Source organism: Sorex araneus, chromosome X (assembly GCF_027595985.1).
Source record: "Sorex araneus isolate mSorAra2 chromosome X, mSorAra2.pri, whole genome shotgun sequence".
In the NCBI taxonomy this organism is placed as follows: Eukaryota; Metazoa; Chordata; class Mammalia; order Eulipotyphla; family Soricidae; genus Sorex; species Sorex araneus.
The window spans coordinates 122,689,283-122,712,146 of NC_073313.1; the positions used below are offsets into that span (position 1 = coordinate 122,689,283).

Genomic DNA, 22,864 nt, shown 5'->3' on the forward strand with positions numbered 1-22,864 from the left:
CTAGTCTTCTATAGGGAACTGCTGAATTGGCATGGCAGACACCAGTAACCCCTTCAAGTCAGCCTGCAACTTCAGGCTGAGGGCCAGTAAACTCAAGAGTTGGGGTAGTCCATTCACCCTGAAATTCCTCCCTAGTCACAGCCTTCTCAGCAGCAGCCTGCTCTTCCTTTTCAGTATCAGGATCGCTGTAGAAAAGAGATCAGGCAAGACTTCCCAAGGGTATTCACAAGAGATTGCTATCATGCATACACAAAACTTCACAAGCCAGCATCCCCCACATGAGACCTATCAAGCGAACTCTCTTGTTGCAAAGAATGGCGATGTCCGTGTAGCACAGAATGAAGCTGTTACACAATGCAGTGGTAGGCAGTTTAACATAAGACGATTTTGTGAGGGGCTGGTGGTAAGCCCTGGGATTAGTAACCACCAGAAGTCTCGGCTCATGGAAAGCCACCTGATTTTGGTTAGTGAAAGATCCAGACGTGACGTAGTCAACAATTGGAGTGGATGGCCCATGGTCGAAGGAGGAATGGCCAATGGTTGGAATATACCACAAGTGTGTGTGGGGGGGAGGGTAGATAAGATAGACAAGAGGTGTGACAAATTTGATGGTGGCAGCAAATTTCAGGACAGCTAGCTGGTCAGGATTCCTGGACACCAGCTGATTTTCAGTGGCAACGATGGCATGAGCTGCCCACAAAAGCTTCTCCCAGGCTTTCTTCATATTTATGATGTAGATGCCATCATTTTTCTTTTTGTAGATGTACTATTCTGTCCGGAAGCTCAGGTTGATGCCACCTAAGTGGGTGCCTGCTGCAAGGAATTTGAGGACATCTTCCTCCTTCAATTTTTTAAATTATTTTAAAATTTTTGGCTTACAATTATGGTTTCTCATGGACACAATTCAAGCATCACATCAACATCACCAGTGTACCCATCTCCCTCCCCCAAGGACCCAGTACCTCTCTTTCTTCCCACCAACTCCTGCATTTGCAGGACATAGAGGGTTCTGGAATTCACTTCAACTTACTACGGAATAGAGGACAAGCTTATGGAACCCTTGCTTGGTAGCACAGAAAGAGAAAATTCACATTTCTTCTCACCTCCCTCCCAGCCCTGAGCACCAATAATCTATTTTATCTATAGCTTCCTTTTCTAGACATATTACATAAATGAAATCATACAATATATAATATTTTTGTGTCTGGTTTATTTCACTTAACAATGTTATCAAGGTTCTTCCATGATATAGTATGCATCATGCTTCATTTCTCCATATGGCTAACAAATATTCCATTGTATGGATATATCACATTTTATTTTCCCAATCATGGGTTGATAGGCATTTGGATTGTTTCCAGTTCTTTTAATTAATTATTTTTTATTAGTGAATCACCGTGAGGGTACAGTTACAGATTTACATATTTTCGTGCTTGTGTTTCAGTCATACAATGCTCGAGAACCCATCCCTCCACCAGTGCCCATTCTCCACCACCGATGATCCCAGTCTCCTTCCCACCCCACAATCCCATTCCCCCTGCCCCACCCCGCCTCTGTGGCAGAGCATTCCATTTTGTTCTCTCTCTCCTCTTGGGTGTTGTGGTTTGCAATAGAGGTATTGAGAGGCCATCGTGTTCAATCTATAGTCTACTTTAAGCAAGCATCTCCCATCCCGAGCGGGTCCTCCAACCACACTTTACTTGGTGTTCCCTTCTCTGTCTGAGCTGCCTTTTCCCCCAGCATGTGAGGCCAGCTTCCAAGCCATGGAGCAAACCTCCTGGTCCTTATTTCTATTTATTCTTGGGTGTTAATCTCTTATTCTGTTATTTTTTGTTTGTTTTTTGGGTCACACCCGGCAATGCACAGGGGTTACTCCTGGCTCATGCACTCAGAAATAACTCCTGGCAGTGTTCGGGGGACCATATGGGATTCTGGGAATCGAACCCGGGTCGGTCGTGTGCAAGGCAAACGCCCTACCAGCTGTGCTATCACTCCAGCCCCCTATTCGGTTATTTTATATTCCACAAATAAGTGCAATCTTTCTATGTCTGTCTCTCTCTTTCTGACTCATTTAACTTAGCATGATACTTTCCATGCTGACCCACTTATATGCAAAGTTCATGACTTCATATTTTCTTTTTTTTTTGTTTTTAATATATATATATTTTTATTTTTTTAAAATTTATTTATTTTTAATTAGAGAATCACCGTGAGGGTACAGTTACAGATTTATACACTTTTGTGCTTATACTTCCCTCATACAAAGTTTGGGAACCCATCCCTTCACCAGTGCCCATTCTCCACCACCCGTAAACCCAGTGTCCCTCCCACCCTCCCCAATCCCATCTCCCCCCCACCCCACCCTGCCACTGTGGCAAGGCATTCCCTTCTGTTTTCTCTCTCTAATTAGCTGTTGTGGTTTGCAATAAAGGTGTTGAGTGGCCGCTGTGCTCAGTCTCTAGCCCTCATTCAGCCCGCAACTCCCTTCCCCCACATGGCCTTCGACTACAATGTAGTTGGTGATCGCTTCTCTGAGTTGACCTTTCCCCGGAACGTGAGGCCAGCCTCGAAGCCATGGAGTCAACCTCCTGGTACTTATTTCTACAGTTCTTGGGTGTTAGTCTCCCACTCTGTTATTCTATATACCATAGATGAGTGCAATCTTTCTATGTCTGTCTCTCTCTTTCTGACTCATTTCATTCAGCATGAAACTTTTCATGCCCATCCACTTAACTACAAAATTCTTGACCTCCTTTTTTCTAACAGCTGCATAGTATTCCATTGTATAGATGTACCAAAGTTTCCTCAACCAGTCATCCGTTCTGGGGCATTCGGGTTTTTTCCAGATTCTGGCTATTGTAAACAGTGCTGCGATGAACATACATGTGCAGATGTTGTTTCGATTGTACTTTTTTGCCTCTCTGGGATATATTCCCAGTAGTGGTATTGCTGGGTCAAATGGGAATTCAATATCTAATTTTTTGAGATGACTTCATCTTTTCTAACAGCTGCATAGTATTCCATTGGGCAGACGTACCAAATTTTTTTTAACCAGTCATCTGTTCTCAGGCACTCGGGTTTTTTCCAGGTTCTGGCTATTGTAAAGATTGTTTCTAATTTTTGAACTATTATGAATATTGCTGATATTTTATACAAGTTTTTGTATGGGCATGTTTCAGTTAAGTATATGCTTAATTGAATGGAATCGCTGGGTTTTATGGAAACTATATTTATTCAATTTTTGGACTATGTCTGGCTATGCTCAGGGTTTTTTCCTTGCTCTATGCTCAGGCATTACCCCTGGAGATGCTCAGAGGATACATTTGTGATATCAAGGATCAAACCAAGATTAGCTGTGTGCAAGGCAAGTTCCTCACCCACTGCTTTATCTATGTGGTCCCATCCATGCTAAACTTTCTGAAGAACTGCAAGACTGACTATCAAAGTGACTGAACTCTTTTCCATTTCCATCATCTGTGTACTAGAATTCTTATTTCTCCATATCTTCACCAATATTTGGGTGTGGACATTATCTATTCTTTCATTTCATCTCATTTTGTCAATATCAATATTGCTTCTATTTAGCTTCTTCTAAGCATATGCTTGCTCTTCTTATTATAAGAAGGGATCAGCTTGAATTGACATAATTCCTGGGGCCAGAGGGCATATTAAATGTTTCCAACACTAAACAAGATATAAAGGTGATTAAACCATATGACCTATCTAAAAGGGCAGGCATTTTGGAAAACAATATGGACATTCCTCAAAAAACTAGAAATTGAGCTTTCATTTGATCATTTGATCCAGCAACACCACTTCTGGGAATATACCCTGGGAGCCCAAAAACACACAGCAGAAACACCATCTGCACTCCTTTGTTCATTGCAACACTGTTCACAATAACCAGAATCTGGAAACAACCTGAGTGCCCAAGAATAGACATGGATAATAAAACCTGGCACAGTGGAATACGATGCAGCTGTTAGGAAAAATTAGGTCATGAAATTTTCCTATAAATTAAAGGACATGGAGAGCATCATACTGAGTTGTAAAAAATTACAAATATGCGCGCGCGGGAGGGGGTGATGATGTGTGTTGTGTTCTGTTTTTCTCGGGCTCTCGGGACGGCGTTCTCTCTGTCTTGCCGCTCGCATTCAGTGCTCTCAAGCCGCTGTGTATGGACCAGATCGGGACGGCTCCTCCTTGTGCTCTGCTTCTGTGTGTGCTGCTGTGCTCTCTTCTGTCTGTCTCTCTATCTCTGTCTCTGTAGTCTCTCCTCTGGTCTCTTCCAACCTCTCTCTGTCTCTGCTTCTGTGTCTTCTCCTGTGTCTTCTCTGCTCCTTCTCTCTTGCCTCTGCTTGCTTCTGTCTTGCCTCTGCCCCCTCTTTCGCTTACAGTCTTAGTTTATATAAGAATTACATAGTGTGGTGACACAATGGTGGGCTGAACATTAACAAATCAACAAAGAAGGGTAAGACCACTCCTCCAGGAGATTAACAAAGTGTCATCTAAGGAGATTACTCCAGAATACTAAGAGATCCGCTCAAGGGTGGGATCCAAACAAGGGTGTGTTACTTTTTTCCTTCCTCAGCTAGTAATCAATCCACTTAAATAGTTATAGTAAATTTACTTCTAATATTTCTAGCAATGTCATTCTCTATGAGCACAGTAAGAGATATATCAGACTTAAAGTTTGGTTCTTCCGGAGGACATCTCACTATATATTCCAGACCACAGTCCTCAGGCCAGGTTAGTCTTCCTAACCCCAGCAGGGTCCTAGTCTCGTTGTTACTTTTGGATCATGACAGCATTTGTCTGTGACCATGTTCTCAACTTATAGTTGAGTATTATGGTGCTTTTGCCTGGCCCATTTCAATGCCAGGGTAGCTCACAGCTTGTCCTGGCTCCATTCTGTCCCTCATCAGGACCCTGCTTTTGGGATGCTAGGAACTAAGGGCAACTGAGTTGAGAAAGCAGATGCCCGGGAGTAAATATTATTGGAGTCAATCTACTCCCAAGTTAAAAAGCATAATATTAACTGTCTTCCTGTGTCGATACAGAAAGGACATTGCTTTAAGGTAAACTAAGTTCTCTGTGGCAAGGCTGAAAGCACAAACCCAATGTTATTCCAATGTGAAACAAGTTAGGAGAGGTACAGATATAGAATGATTGCATTCATTTTTGGTATATAAAAATATACAGTAGACTAATATCCATCACCAGGGAAAACAGGGGGAAGGAGGACTGGCTAATGGTTGGAATCAACCACAAGGTGTGGGGGGCAGAGCGTAGATAAGAAGAGACCAGTGTGGTAATCATAGCTGGGAATGATCACTCTGGACAAGAACTATGTGTTAAAAGTAGATAAAGGGATATTCTTGATAACATTTCAGTATCTATATTGCAAACCACAATGTCTAAATGGGAAGAGAGAGAGAGGGAGAAAGAAGGAAAGAGAGGGAGGAAGAGAGTGGGATAGAGAGAGGTAGACAGAGGGAGGGAGGGAGAGAGAGGGAGGGAGGGAGGAAGGGAAGGATGAAGGGAGGGAGGGAGGGAAGGAGGGAGGGAGGGAGAGAAGAAAAGCGCCTGCCATAGAGGCATAGAGGTAGGCTGGGGGTGGTGATGGGAGGGAAACTGGGGATACTGGTGCTGAGAAATGTACACTGGTGGAGGGATGGTTGTTGGAACACTGTATGGCTGAACCCAAATCATGAACAGATTTTTAAGGGTCTATCACACAATGATTCAATTAAAAAATTTAAAAATAAAATAAAATAAAAGGTCAGGCAAACAGCAACTCAATCACCTGTCAAAAGGTAGAACAAAAGAAGTGCCATGTAAAATAAGGCAATGGAAATACAAAGGGGTACCCAAAACAGCTCATCTCTCTCCTCCTATCAGTCCAACATGAAGTCAGAATCTTGGAAACAGCTAAAGAGCAAGAGTTTCTACTGGAAGCTAGACTGTCCTGGGCCTGAAAGGTATATTTGTCTTTTTTTTCACCATCATTCATACTTTTTAGTCACTGGATGACACTTTAAGACCTTATACCATTCCTTTTAGTCTTATGTCAATTTCTGAGACTGCACTGAAGAATGACTATTTTAAAGTGTATCATATAACCTCTCAGTATATATAGTGCAATCCATAATGCCCAAAAGGAGAGAGATAGATAGAGAAGAGAAGTGACTGACATAGAGGCAGGCTGGGGAGTGGGGAAGGGTAGTAGGGGTGGCAGGAGGGATACTGGGGATATTGGTGGTGGGAAATATATAGCAGTGAGGGATGGGTGATAGAACATTGTATAACTGAAACCTGATCATGAACAGCCTTGCAATTTTGTATCTCATAGTCATTCAATAAAAAATTAATTAATTAAAGAGAGCAAAAATAAAATAAAGTGCATTATAAATAATAGTCTTCCATTGCCACTTTCTTACCAACAAGAAAATTCTGTTTCAGTAGTTCTTATTACCTTTTCTCTAACCTATTATTTTACCTGAATCATTCCCAAGACACCTCTTTGTGTTAGAATACCACAACTTCTGGAGATAATGCTAAGCCTTCAGAGAACTTTTGAAGTCTCAAAGCACTTCAATTCAATATTTTTGTTTTGCAATTAGAAAGCATGCCAGAGTGATTGCTCTAAGTGAAGACTCTGAAACACAAAAACTTTAAGTAACTCGAGTGTAAAAATGAATTATGTTATCAAACTAAAGTTCTGTGCGTCCTCTTTGTCTAACCCCAAGCCAAATTCTCAAAAAATGCAGCTATTAATGTGGTATATTCCTTTTACCTATTCCCCAGATCTAAGACTTCTATTCTTAGACTAGCCAAGAGTGAGCAGACTGCCTGAGTACCTCTAACTCATTCAGTAGACCAAAAAAGGTAATTTCACTTTTGAACTGCTCTCTACTTTTCTGAAGTGGTTCTCAATTGTGCTTGAAAATGTCAAGCACAAACTAATTTCCTTCAACCATCTGTCTAAACCCTGCTTAGAGCAATGGACCAGGGCAATGTAAAAACACATGAATGCTTTAGGGAGGCCATGGAGAAAGTCCCTTGGAAACCCAAGACTTTTAATCATTTATTAATTCAAATATTTATTGGGCACTTACTAATCCTAGCCCTTATGGCAGTCATAGCGCAATGGATTCTTAAGATTAGACTCAAATCTTAACTCCAAGGCTTGATTATTAATATTAATTTTCCTTCTTGATAAAGTGAAAAAAGTAAAATTATCCATGCCTAAAGTAGGTGTGAGGATGAAATGAGATCCGTAGGTGTTGTGCCAGACACATTGTTTGGCACATAGGTAATATTCATGAAGAATTAGCTATTATTGCTATACTTGTAAAATTAGAGCAAGCCTCTGGGATATTAGTGAGTGAATCAGACTAAAATTGTATAGCCCTTCAGCAAGTGTTAGACTTCTCTGGGGAGGAATTATGTGCTGTGAAGAATGGAAGGAAAACTTTGATGATTCGATGAGGTAAGGAGAAAAATGATACCTAGGTGGGTATCAGTGCATAGAACTAAAATTGTATAGCTCTTCAGCAAGTTTTAGGGGCTGGAATTTCTCTGAAGAAGAATATGTTGGGGAGAGTGGTAGGAAAATTACCGTGATTGGATGAGGTAAAGAGAAAATGAGACCTTGAAGACAGAATTGTTGAAGTACTTAAGTTTCAGAAAAATAATAACAACATCAAAAAGGAAATTGTTGGAGTGGATACAATAGCTTAAGGATAAATGATTCCTGCTAGAAGAGCTGAGCCCATTTTCTATCAGCGGACAAAGAGCAGCAATACAGACTGGGCATTCTTCAGTGCAAAGCCTGGACCTAACAAATTATTCCAAATTTCTCCCAGTAGGACACTTACTGGAATTAGTTGTGAATATTGGCATTCACTAAATGACCCCAAGAAGAAGTAAAACGGTGGCAGAGAGGAAATCCAATTGATGTACCTACTGAGGAGAGGATTAAATTAACACAGTCTAAATAGGGGAGGGGGCACAGTACCTCACGCTGGGGCAAGTTCTGAAAAGCAACTGGGGAATGAGCTGGAGACAGAAGGCAAAAATAGTACATTGTCCAAACTAACATCAACTAAGCAGAAATCTTTAACCGTGCACCTGGGTTTGTGTTTATCTAGTATCCGTGTATGGTAGTGTTAGGGATTGCAAGAGACACAAGAGAAGCAAAAGAAAACCAACCCAAGGTTCTTGCTTTGAACTATGGTTAAGTTAAAGTGGAAAACATAGACTCTGCATTTTCTGCTTGCAACTTAATTACAGATTGGAGACTCCAATAGTAACAGCTGCACTAATTGCTTTTATTTTACATATAGTGCTTAGAGTTAGGACCTCTTGAACTTAATTCACAAAATAACATAAACCATGTGCAGGCATTTCTGTTTGTTATAGGATCATAGCCAGAACGGAATAAAAGTCGCTGTTTTAGTTCACATTGTATGGGCATACACTCCTTTAAAGAACAATCAACCCAATGAAATACCTCTGGTCCTCCCAGAAAAGAGTTGAAGGTCCTCAAAAGGCCTTTGTGCAATAGGTAGCATCATTGGGCACCTCTGTGTCAAATATGCTATTTAATATCAACTTCCTTTGCCATTTGGCAAAGTTCTATTGCCATTTTGTTTTGGTTTTCCATCCCTGATGGGCTAAACCTTTAAAAGAGGGTTGACAAACAGTCCTCTGTGAACAATATAACTGCAAAGGAGTCAGGATAATGGCATACTATGTAGAATGAACCCTAAGCATCAACTAGCTACCAACTGCATAGGCAAAACAGGTGCCTAGACTTTTAAACCACTTCCCCAGGCCTGGTAGATTTTTCTTCGATGGAATCTTATCACTGTGGGTTTATTGAAGGATTTCTTATCAGAGTTTACAATGATATCACTAGCCAAATATCTTAAATATCTTGTACTTAGCACCTTCATACTTTTGATTCCTTTATTCTTGATTTGCTTATGACAGTGATAATGCAATGGTGGGGCAGGAGAGATAGTGCAACATGTAAGGCAATTGCCTTGCGCGTAGCCAACCAAGGTTCGATCCCAGCATCCCAAACAGTTCCCCAAACACTGCCAGGAGTGATTCCTGAGTGCAGTGCCAGGAGAAACCCCTGAGCATTGCCGGGTGTGGCCCCAAATCTTTCCCAATTAATAATGCAATGATTTTGAAGGCCACATCAGGTGGTGCTTAGGGCTCACTCCTAGCAGGTCACAGACCATATGTGGTGTAGGGGTTGAATTCAGGTTTGTCACATGCAGGCAAGTGCACTATCTACAGTCTTATTGCTCCTGTCCTACAATAGGAAAATTAGAAAAAAAAACAATTGTCAATTTAACAAGTATGCACTGATACTCTTTCTATGCTATATATTAGTGTCATCCCATTGTTCGTCAAGTTACTCAAGCGGGCACCAGTAACGTCTCTATTACACTCAGCCCTGAGATTTTAGCAACCTCTCCTTACTTGTCTTTCCCAACCATTGGAGGCTCTTACAGGGTCTGGGAATGAGACCTATTGTTATTGTTTTTGGCAGATTGAATACGCCACGGATAGCTTGCCAGGCTCTGCCGTGCGGGCTGGATATTCTCGGTAGCTTGCCAGGCTCTCCGAGAGGTATATATATATATATATATATATATATATATATATATATATATATATATATATGAATATGCCACGGGGAGCTAGCCAGGCTCTCCCAAGTGGGCAATAGACTCTCGGTAGCTTGTCAGGTACTCCAAGAAGGAGAACTAATATATTAGATGTTGCTTCCGGAGCTTGGTCTTATAGTTTCTGGATATTGGCCGTTGATGGGATTATATGGCACAGGGGGCAGTCTCTGGGTGTGACTGCCTAGCTACTGGAAAATGGGAGATCTGGGTGGAAGAGGCCCAGTTCCGATCCCAGCAGCCTTGGAGATCTCGGCCTGGGGTCCCGCACACCTGGGTTCCTCCGCCGGCTCCCCCATGCGTGAGACTTGTCTAAATGTATGAAGAGTGGCCCTGAGCATATATATATATATATTTATATGTATATGATATATGTGTACATATGATATATGTATATATCATAATATTTGGATTTTTAAAAAATATTTAGTTCACTCCACTTTGTCCTGGTTGTGATGACCAGGGTCACACACATGCTTTGGTTGTGGTGCTTGCACATTTCATTATGCTGCTCACCAGAGGTTGTGTTCCTTTAGTTGTGGTGCTCACACTCATTCTGGTCACAGTGCTCACCAGGGGGCGCTGTGGCATTCACACATGTGTGTGCTGAAGTTAAGAGATATTCTGATTCTTGCATATTTCTTCTTCAGTTTTTGCACTCACTGGGGTTTATATCCTTTAGTTAAGGTGTTTATACACACCTAGGTGTGGTGCAGTTAGAAACCATTTTGGGAGGGGGCAGAGAGTAGTACAGTGGATACACTTGCTTTAGCATATAGCTAACATAGGTTCAATCCCTGGCATTCCATATGTTTCCCCGAGCCTGCCAGGAGTGATTCCTGAGCGCAGAGCGAGGAGTAAGCCCCGAGCACCGCTGGGTGTGGTCCAGAAACCAAAAGAAAAATGAAAGAAAGAAAAATTGAACCATTTTTGGTGCTAGGTTATCGTAGTAGAGCTATCAGGCACAAATAGAACTGTTGGGTCTTCATTCAATGCATTTGGTGGCACAAAGAATCAAATTCAAGGCATTATGCTTGCAAGGCAGGTAGGTGCTCTAAGCCCCCGCACTATCCCAAGGGTCCCTATGGTATTTATTTATTTATTTATTTATAATTTATTGAATCACCACAAATTATAAATTTACAAAGTTAATCATGATCAAGTCTCAGGAGTACAACATTTGAGCACCAATCCCTTCAACAGTGTTCCCTTCCTTCCACCAATGTCCTCAGTTTTCTTCTCACTCCCTCCCCCCACCGTCTGCCTCTATGGCAGGAAATTTTTCCATTCTCTTTTTCCCTTTTAGGCACTGTGGTTTACAAGCGTTACCATGAATATTAGTCTACCTTCTTTCAGCATCCAGTTCTTTTCCAGAGTGACCATTTACCTATCATTGTCATAGTGGTCCCTTCCCGATCCTAACTTCCTAGTCCCACCTTTCAAACTTACTACAAAGGACCAGTTGTCTTGCCCTTCGTTTCTATTGTCTTTGTTCATTATTCTCCTACTATGTTTCTTTATATCCCGCAACTGAGTGTAACCATTCTGTATTTAGTTTTTTAACACAAAGAGATAGTTCATAATATCTCATTTTGTCATTGAGAAAATTGAGATCAGCAGAAGTTCAGCAATTTTCTCAAGCTCATCTTACAGTAGAATCTCACAGTTAAACTCATATCTGACTTAAAAAGTGATTCTATCCCTCTCCTTACCCTGATACTAGCAGGATATAATTTTTGCTCAATAGATTTTTCTTTTGGTTCCTGCTTATGTCCACATGGGGGCACTATACTAATTACTCTGTATATCATCTCGATTCCCATTCACACGTTGCTGTGCAATAATACTAGTAATATTTATTGAGTTTTCTGTGGATTTCCATGTATTTTAAGTAATTTAAATGAATTACCACATTTAATTTCTACAACACAATTACATAAAAGTGTAATGATATAATTACACATGTTATCCACATTTTAAATATATATTTTGAGTGTAGCTTTTGAGTGTTTCAGTTTCCTCACTCAGCATAATTAAAATTGAGTACTTCTGATGGGTGTTGTGTTGGAATTATGTGTATGAGAAACCATCATTAGCAGTATTGTAAATCACAGAATCTCAGTCAAAAAAAAAAATAATCAAGCACCGCTTACCCATAGTACTCTTCCATACCATCAATCCTCCTCCACATCCTTCTCCCCTGAATAGATCTAGACATATACCTAAAATCATATTGGCTCTAGTTCTGTAAAATGCAATTAGTTGGTGAGACCGACCCTTCCCATTTCATTGGTTCTTATGCAATTCTGAATTACAATGCTGCCACCTTCTAGCCTCAGCACTAGACAAATAAAGTTGAATTCTCTTACCTAGGCATTGAAATCTCAAGCACACTATGTATTTCCTTATTACATTGCAGTGAAGATGGAGGTTATCTAGGATTCAGTTATCTAATGATGGTGACCTAAATCTCTTTAGATTACCCATAATTTCCTAATGCAGAGAAGCTCACAGTTACTCTAGCCAATGTTACCCTAAGTTAGAGACCCAGCTCTCCCTTCAGAAGGATAACCTAGGCCATCTTCCAATGAATTATGCTTTTAAAGGTAGAGTTCAAGGACCAGAGTGACAGTACAGGGGTTAAGGTGCTTGCCTTGTATGCAACTGACCCAGGTTTCATCCCTGGCACTACCATAGGTCCCTTGAGCATCACCAGGAGTGATCCCTAAGCATAAAGTCAAAAGTAATCCCTGAGCATAACTGGATGTGACCCAACAATCATCTTCGCATAAAAATGTAGAGAACATTTATTAATTTACCTATTTAGGTACTTGTCTCCAAAGGATTGATTAATCCAAACTCAGAGAATATTTTATTTATTTTTAAAATTTTTAAAAATTTTATTGAATCACCGTGAGATAGTTACAAACTTTCATGTTTGGGTCACAATCTCACAATGATCAAACACCCATCCCTCCACCAGTGCACATTCCCTACCACCAATATCCCCGGTATACCCCCCCTTTCCCACCCTCCCCCTGCCTCTATGGCAGACAATATTCCCCATACTCTCTCTCTCATTTTGGGCATTATGGCTTGCAACACAGACACTGAGAGGTCATCATGTTTGGTCCATTATCTACTTTTAGCATACATCTCCCATCCCAACTGGTTCCTCCAGCCATCATGGGAATATTATTTCATTAGCTCAGTATTTTTTAGTAGAATCCTGAGATTAGTAAATTGATAACACACTCTGTGATCATCAGTCACAAAGTGTAGTACTGATCCACATTGTGGGGACAGCTCCCCAGTGTTGCTGAGGCCACCAGGACTACAATGCTTGGAAGGCCAGAGGGTGCCAGAGATCAAACATGGGTGCTTGTGCATGCTAAGCATACACTCCAGTTCTTGTAGCTACTCTGTTGCTCTATGACTCTACCATTTTTCTTTTCATTTTTAAATCGAGGGACAATTTCTTTAAATAATGTTCATGATATTTTCATGCACACACCTCCAAAAACTCACCCATCACCAGAGCATCCACTTCCCACCTCCAACGTCCCAAGGACCCCTCCCATTTGGTGCCTTTCCCTTCCCTCCAGATAAGCTCAGTTCTGTAGGTGAATGCACCAGTTGTGTTGCCTTTGGCCATTTTGTTGCTTCTTTACTATGTTTGTTTCTGATTCTACTTCTTGAAACTTTCTAATATTCTTACTTCTTTTGCTCAGGCCACCTATTGCCTTAACTGCAACAAAGTCTCTCAGTTGGCCTCCTTGCTTCCAGTTTACCCACATTTGTATATAGCTTAACACTATATTAATACTAAGGTGGCATGCTTTCTGAAAACCCAAATATTATATTATTCCATTATTTAATGCCCCCATGCTTCCCTCATGAATTCAGATGAGTTCAAATTCCTTAGCACAAAGGTAACTAGTACTAAAACCCTAGACACAATTTTCTCTCATATAAAAGATAAAATAAAATGAAGTATTGTATTAACATTCAACTTCACTCAGCCACATGCACATTATACAAACCAACAAGCAGAAGTTATTTTTGAAATATTTTAATAAGATGAGTTGGAGAGATAGTTCAGGGATAAAAGTGCTTGCTTTGCATGCAGACAACTTGTTTGATCCCCAGCACTATATGGTCCCCAGGTACCACCAGGAATGACCATATGTATAGAGTTGGGTGGGTCTCTGGTGGGTCTCTCAGCGCCACCAGTTGTGCTTCCCAAAATACCCCCAAAATTCTCACAAAAGACTTTAACTTGTAGAAAATTGTGACCATGTTTGAGTTATCTTTGTAGTACCATGCTTACTCAAAGTAGGCACTTGACACTGTTCTCTTGCTTTTCCATGCTGGATTATTCTCTAGTAATTCCACAGGGAAATTAGTCCATCTGAGTTGCTGAGAACCTCATGACTTCATTTTTTCTCGTCGCTGCATAATATTCCATTGTGTGTATAAACACAACTTTTTTATCCATTCATCTATTGTTGGACATTTGGGTTGCTTCCATATGCTGACTATTGTGCTAAATTGCAAATGAACAACATAGGTGTACACTTATCTTTTCTAATTAATAGTGTTTGTATGTATTTGTATGTGTGTTTTAACTGTTGTAGGTAGATACCTAAGAGTGGAATATCTGGGTCAAATGGAATCTCCATTCTTTCTTTTGGGGAGAAGTCTCCCTACTGTTTGCCGTAGAGGTTGGAATAAGTGGTATTTCCACTAGAAACAAATGAGGGTTCCTTTTTCATCATGTCCCCACCAATGGATGTTGTTTTCAGTTTTGGTTCTTCTTTTTTTTTTTGATAAGTGCCATTATCACTAGCTTGAGGTGATACCTCACTGTCATTTTGATTTGCTTTTCCTTCATACTAAGTGATGATAAATCTTCATGTGATTATTGGCTATGTGTATGTCTTCTTCATGGAAGTATCTATTCATGTCTTCTTTCCATTTTATGAAACTACTAAATTTTTGTTGTTGTTCCTGGGTTCTGTGAGTGCTTTATGGATTTTGGGTATTAGTCTTTTATCTGAGGTATTATGTGTGAATTTCTTCTCCAAGTCAGTAAAATGTCATGCAGGAAATTATCAGTTTTATATAATCTCACTTGCTTATTTTTGTTTTTTATTGCTTTTGCTAGTAGATAAAGGTCATTGAAGATTCCTTTGATTTCTAGGTCCAGGAGAGTCCTATGTTTCCATCTATGAATATTATGGTTTCAGGCCTAAATTCTGAGCCTTCTGCTCACTTTTTTGGTTTTTGGGTCACACCCAGTAGTGTCAGGGCTTATGTACTCTGCTTACTCTGCACTGCACATAGGCATCACTCCTAGGGGACTCAGGGAGGACCATATGGGATGCCAGGGAACACAGATTAGCCGTGTGTGTGTCAAGTGCCCTACCTGCTGTACTATGTCTATGGCCCCAGAAATATTTTATTAGTTTCAATTTTTATATTTATAATGGATCTATACAAGCTATTTTTTTCCTTCTTGTTTAGTCTTAACAAGTTTGTATGATTCTGTAAACTTCTCCATTATCTGGTAGTTCCAGGGTCTTGTCCACAGCATCTTCAACAATTCTCTCTTTAGCATGTCTTACAACCAGTCCAATCTGACTCTGTCGTTTCAGTCTTTTGTCTCTGGTCTCTCCCACAAGTCTTATTCCATCATCTCCAGTCTTCAGTCTCCCCACACTTACAGAACAGTTATATAGGAATCATGTAGGGTGGGATACAAAGGTGGGGTAGAACATTAACAAATCAACAAAGAGAGGAAAAGGCCATTCCTTCTCAAGGACAAAATCTCATGTAAGGAGATTACTAAAGATTACTAGGAGATCCCAAGGGCTAGATTCCATCCAGGGTGTATTGCTTTCTCCTCAGCTTTCTCCTTACTTAAACAGTCATAGTAAATTTATTTCTTATAACATTTCTAGAAATATCATTTTGTCTGAGCACAGTAAGAGATATATTAAGTTAAAATTTGGTTCCTCCTGGGGACATCTCACTATATATTCCAGACCACAGTCCTCAGGCCAGCTTAGTCTTCCTAACCCCAGCAGGGTTCTTATTCAGTTACCTCTTTCGAAGTCATGACAGAGTTTGTGCATGACCATGCTCTTAGCTTAAAGTTAAGTACTATGGTGCTTGGCCTGGCCAATTTTGATGCCAGGGTAGCTCACAGCTTGTCCTGGGTCCAATTCAGTCCCTCATCGGGACCCTGCTCTTGGAGTGCTAGGAACTAAGGGCAACTGAAAATGAAGTTAAGTAAATATAGATACCCAGGAGTAAATATTATTTTGAAGTCAATTAACTCCCATGTTACAGAGCATAGCATCATTGTCATCCTGTGTCTATACAAAAAAGTCATTGCTAAGTAAACCATACAAATGATATAAAGAGAAAAGCACTATAGGATTATTAGCACCTGACAGAATTGGGTGTGCCTCAGTTGTAGTGGGTGTGGGAGTGGCTCAATAAACCCTAAGTTCCCTACAGGAGCAGCAAGGACAATCCAGTTCTATCCAACACACACCCACTGATGCTGGGGAGGTGGGTGGGCATGCAGTTCCAGGGACAGAACTGGGTTGGGTACATGCAATGCATATGCCTTAATCACTGTACTAGCTTCTCAGACCCTCAGCTATTATTTGTCATAGTTTCTGCTTCCTTTTCTCTCTTCATCTTCTGATACTGATTTTTTAAAAAACTTTATTACATGAAACATTCCATTCTTAGATGCTGCTGCTCAATTATAAATGCTTTTTTAAATTTTTTTTGCTTTTTGGGTCACACCTGGCAATGCACAGGGGTTACTCCTGGCTGTGCACTCAGGAACCACCCCTGGTGGTGCTCAGGGGACCATATGGGATGCTGGGATTCAAACCCGGGTCAGTCGCGTGCAAGGCAAACGCCCTACCCGCTGTGCTATTGTTTCAGCCCCCTGATACTGATTTTTAATCCTTCACATAGAGTCTGATATTTCTTATATATTCTTCATTTTTCCTAAATCTTATTTCTATGTTCTCTTTCATTTGAGTCATTGCAATTGTGTCTTCAACTTCTGATATCTTCTGCAACACCTAATTTACTTGTTATGCTTCCCTGTTGGATTGAATGTCATTCCGTGAAAAACCAAACAAAAAGTACTTATAGTAGATAATGACCATAGGAATCATGGAACTATACAACATGAAGACCTCTAAATGAAAAAATTAGGATGCCATTTGAGTTTAATAATTTTGGTGGGTCACACTTGGCAGTGCGTGAGGGCTACTCTTGGCTCTGTGCTTGGGTTGTGACCAGCAGTGCCCAGGGAACCATATGGTGATGGGGATTAAACCAGGGTAGATACATGAGCTTCTCTAATCTTGAAAATCCATTCCTATACCAGAGGGCAGAGAAGGAAACAAATTGAGGTGGGAAGAAGATATATATAGGAAGCAATGGGAAGCAGGAGTCAAGGGGATCCGAGTACTTTGATGGTGTAGAGTGGTATATATACAAAATACTGGTAATGAGAGATCCAAACTTTGACTATCAAACTTAAAAAATATGCCTGCCAAAGCCAGAGCATGTAGGGCTCTTGCTTTGCATGAGGCCAACTGGGATTCCATCCCTGGCACCGCATATGGTACCCTAAGTCCACCATGAGTGATTCCTGAGCACAGAGGTCAGGCGTAAGTCATGAGAATGGTTGAGTGTGTCCCCCAAACAAAACAAAGGAAAACAGAACATGCCTGTCAAAGTGGCAAGGGGAGGTAAGGGGGGGTGGGAGGGGACCTGGGAACCCTGGTGGAGGGAAGATGACACTGGCAGTGGAATTGGTGCTGCAATATGATAAGTCTAAAACCCAACTATGAATAGCTTCGTAAATCATAGTACTTTAATAAAATTCAAAAAATCTATTCCTATTCAGAGTAATGTTGGGAATTTGTCTAGAAAAATTACCAGAGCAGAAAATTCCCAGTGTGTATGTTATATGCCTTACCAAGTTAAAAGTTCAAACAATAAAAATATACTTTATAACACCAAGACATACTAAAATTCAAGATAAATTTGAAAAATTTTTAAAAAAACAAGATTTCAAAGAACTCTCAGAAGAGTCAGCCCAAACTAGATATACTCAGTACTTCTTCAGAAATGAAACTCTTTTTTTGTGAAACACTCAGAGCCACATTTTACTTCCTCTGTTTATGTTTCTTTAACTCAAGAGGCATTTTAAAATTGAATCACCATTAGCAACACTTACAAAGCTTTCATGTTTGAGTTTCAGTCATATAATGATCTAACATCTATCCCTCCACCAGTCCACATTTTCCACCACCAATGTCCCCACTATCCCCACCCCAACTCCTCTTACTGCCTCTATGGCAGACAATTTCCCCACACTCTATTTTTGAGCATTATGGTTTGCAATACAGATAATAAGAGGCTATCACATTTGGTCCTTTATCTACTTTCAGCACACATCTCCCATCCCAATCGATCCCTCGATCATTGACTTAGTGATCCCTTCTTTATTCTAGCTGCCTTCTCCCCCAGCTCGAGACAGGTTTTTAGCCGTGGAGCAATATTCCTGGCCCTTGTCTCTACTCTCCTTGGATGTCGGTCTCGTATTATTTTATATTCCACAAATGAGTGCAGTTATTCTATATCTGTCCCTCCTTATGACTCATATCACTTAGCATGATACTCTGCATGACTTATAAGCAAATTTCATGACTTCATCTTTCCTAATAGCTGCATAGTATTCCATTGTGTATGTACCAAAGTTTCTTTAACCAGCTGTCTGTTCTCAGGCACTTGGGTTGTTTCCAGATTCTGTTGGAATTGTGAACAGTGCTGCAATGAACATACAGATGCATATATCATTTCTACTGTGCTCTTTTGCACACTCGGGTTATATCCCCAGAAGTAGTATTGCTGGGCCATATGGTGTAGGATAACACTGGGTTTGTCCTTTTAGCCTTGCCACGGGGAACTTAGTTTACCTTATAGCAATGTCCTTTCTGTATGGACACAGAAAGACAGTTAATATTATGCTTTGTAACTTGGGAGTTGATTGATTCCAATCATATTTACTCCTGGGCATCTGCTTTCTTGACTCAGTTGCCCTTAGTTCCTAGCACCCCAAAAGCAGGGTCCCGACAAGGGACAGAATGGACCCAGGGCAAGCTGTGAGCTATCCTGGCATCGAAATGGGCTAGGCCAAAGCACCACAATACTCAACTATAAGTTGAGAACATGGTCATAGACAAATGCTGTCATGATCCAAAAGTAACAATGAGACTAGGACCCTGCTGGGATTAGGAAGACTAACCTGGCCTGAGGACTGTGGTCTGGAATATATAGTGAGATGTCCTCAGGAAGAACCAAACTTTAAGTTTGACATATCTCTTACTGTGCTCATACAGAATGACATTGCTATAAATATTAGAAGTAGATTTACTACAACTAATTAAGTGAATTACTAGCTGAGGGAAGAAGAAAGTGGCACATACTGGATGGGATCCTGCCCTTAAGCAGATCTTCTAGTAATCTGGAGTAAACTCCTTAGATGATATTTGGTCCTTGAGTTAATCTCCTGGAGGAGTAGTCTTACACCTCTTTGTTGATTTGTTAATGTTCAACCCACCTTTGTGTCACCAACTTATGTGATTGCTATATAAACTAAGACTGTAATTGAAGTAGGGGAGAAGACACAGAAGTGAAGAGAAAACACATAAAGAAGACACAGAAGTAGGGAGAAGACACAGAAGCAGAGCACAGAATGGGGAGAAGACACGGAAGCAGGAGAGAAGACACAGAAGTGGGAGAGAAGACACAGAAGCAGGACAGAAGACACAGCGAAAGAGAATCATTGGAGCCAGAAGAAGGGGAAAGAAAGAGCACAAAGCGAGTGAGAAGTGAGAGCGAGTGGAGCTCCAGAGACTGAAGCATAAGGGCTCCGGAGAGAAAGATCAGAAGAAGAGAGATCAGAAGAGACCAGAGGAGAGACGACAGACAAAGAGAGGTCAGAAGAGATCAGAGGATAGACTTCAGAGACAGACACAGAGATACAGAGACAGACAGAAGAGAGTACAGTGTGGCACACACAGAAGCAGAGCACAAAGGAGGAGCCATCCTGATCTGGTTCATACACAATGGCTAGAGAGCACCGAACGTGAGCGGTGAGAGAGAACTGCCCTGAGAGCCCGCGACCAACATAACACACATTATATCACCCCTTCCTCGAGCACACATTTGTATTTTTTACGATATGGAAGCTCAATTTCTTTTTTTTTACTTTTTTCCCCTCATTGATTCACCGTGAGTTACACTAACAAAGCTTTCATGTTTGGGTTTCGATCATACAGTCATCCAACACCCATCCCTTCACCAGTGCACATTATCCACCACTAAAATTCCCAGTATCCCCTCCCCCCATTCCACACCTTCCCCTGCCTTTGTGGCAATTTGCACAATGCTCTTTCTTTACTTTAGTTACCTTTGATTTTTCGAAACCAGACCCACCACCACTCATAACTGCCGAAAAGGCAATGCTAGACAATGTGTTTTGTATTGTTTGTTTTCGATGCAATATATTGTCGTGTGGCCACAAGAGGGGCCGCATGCTCTAGAAATTGTAAATTTTAAATAATTAGGGTCTGAATAGATCGTTGCAGCAAGTTGCTCGGGTGTGAGGTTCATTTGTGTGTCTGGAACCTGGCCGTGTGGGAGCTTACGTACACAGTGGCTGGGTGTTGCATCATCTCAGAGCCTCATCAGGGTGGTAGAAAGGAGTGCCTACTCCACCCCTGTCCTGTGAGGCTTGCTGGCGTTTGGCACCACCGCTGCTCATACCTGGAGCTTATCACTGACTTCTAGAAAATGGCGGCCGCCGGCGTTCCTAGGGGGCAGGCAGAGGGACAGAACGTACCTCCACCTGGAGCAGCCCAGCTGAAATAGCCTATTGCAAAGTCATTTGTGTGTCTGAATTTCTAGTTTTTTAAGGAATGCCCATATTGTTTTCCAAAAAGGCTGGACCAGTCAGCATTCCCACCAACAATGAAAGAGAGTCCCTTTCTCTCCACATCTGCACCAGCATTGGTTGTTCTTGTTCTTTTTGATGTGTGCCAGTCTCTGTGCTGTGAGATATCTCATTGTTGTTTTGATTTGCATTCCCTGATAATTAGTGATGTAGAGCATTTTGTCATGTGCCTTTTGGCCATTTGTAAGAAATGAAACTCTTAAGGAATGGAGAGGAAGCTCAGCAGAATACTTGCCTTGCATGTGTGACATTCTGGGTTCAATCCCTAGCAATGCAAAAATAAACAGAAATGACACTCAAATATTTTTCCTAATGACAACATGATTAAATACATGAAATGATTTAAACTCTAGAGGGGGATTCAATGGTGTAAATAGTAAATCGATACAAATGCATATAGTATTATATTTTAGAACTTCAGGTCAAAATGTGCTAAGATAAAGCTTCTACTTAGAGAATAAGATCATGCAATTTGTTGCAACATAGATGGAACTAGAGGATATCATGCTGGGTGAACTCAGTCAGATAGGAATAGATACAGAATGAACTCAAGTGTGGGACTTAAAGATACACAGCAAGGTAGCAACAAAGGGACAAAAACAACACAGTGGGGAACTAATCCAGACAACTGAGTTGGAGGGAATGAAAGGCAGGTATTAGGGTTCTTGGGGGAGGAAGGTGGGTACTGCTGATGGCTGTCGTGTTGGAATTATATGCATGGGAAACCATCATTAAGAGTATTGTTAATAACAGAACCTCTATCAAAGTTAAAAACAACTTCATTTTAATGAAATTGATTTCCTTTAGAATAAAAACCCCTCTTCTAGCTTCTAGTATACCATCTCCTTAAATGCACACCAGGGGGTTTTCTTTATAGGTCAGCCAGAACACAAAAGTAGGTCTTTGAGCAGTAATAGCAGGGATGCGGATAAATAACCAAGGTGCTTTATTTTTGCTAAAATTTATTCTCCAAGTGTAAGTATATTAAAGAAAATGGCATAAAATTAAGTATATTAAAGAAAATGGCATAAAATCTAATATTATAGTCAACAGTAGGTAAGGAAACTTTCCTAGTGTCTTCAAATTCTAATTTAAGATATTGATACATTAATAAATTATTTAACTGCATTAATATTAATAGAATGCATTAATAATAATTAATAATAGAATACATTAATTCTACTTCTATTTTTCTTGATTTTATGTTAGCTATAGTGTGATGCGTCAATGTATTTATTTGTAGGAAGGAGGGGAAATGTAGACTGAATAAGGGGTAACATCTGTGGTGGAGGATAATGTTCAACCGGGAGGAGGAAGTGGTGCTGAAAGATGGTAAAGTGTTATGTATGAAACCCTATCAGCAACAGTATTGTAAACCACAGTGCAACACACACACAAACACACATACACACAGCACCTCTCCTAGAAGAAAACTGATGAGTGGGAGGCAAATGGAGTGAGGGACATTGGTGGAGGAAAGTGGACACTATTGAGGAGAGAGGTGTTGAACATTGTATGCCTGAAACTCAATCATGAATAACTAATTTCATGGCAAATAAATAAAATAAATAGATTTAAAAAATTCAAAAATTACCAAATGCTTTCTTTTCAGCAGGTCAACTTTAGGGGGGAGAAACTCCAAATCAATAATAGTGAATTTTTTGTTGAAATATTGAATGTAATCAAAGTAAAGTGAAATTTACCAGTTACACAGGTGGGGTGGGGGGCTGGGGAGGTGGGGGGAGGGGGGAGGTATACCGTGATTCTTGGTGGTGGAATATGTGCACTGGTGAAGGGATGGGTGTTTGAGCATTGTATAACTGAGACTTAAACCTGAAAGCTTTGTAACTTTCCACATGGTGATTCAATAAAAGAATAAAAAAATTCAAAAATTAAATTAAAAGACCAAAAGGCAAAAAAGCACACAGTATTTAAGAAAAATTTGTGTCTAACAGAAAAATTAAGTATATGTGATTGAGTATTTCATTAGGCTAGAGAAAATGAGAAGACAGTATTTGAATGTTGCAGAAAACATAGCACTGTAGCACTGTTTTCCCATTGTTCATTGATTTGCTCGAGCGGGCACCAGTAAAGTCTCCAT

At 40.6% G+C, this 22,864-nt stretch overlaps 1 pseudogene; it reads right to left on the reverse strand.

Annotated features, from left to right (window-relative positions):
- Window positions 1–850, reverse strand: LOC101552194 (40S ribosomal protein SA-like; annotated as a pseudogene).
- Between the last annotated feature and the right edge of the window lie 22,014 nt (window positions 851–22,864).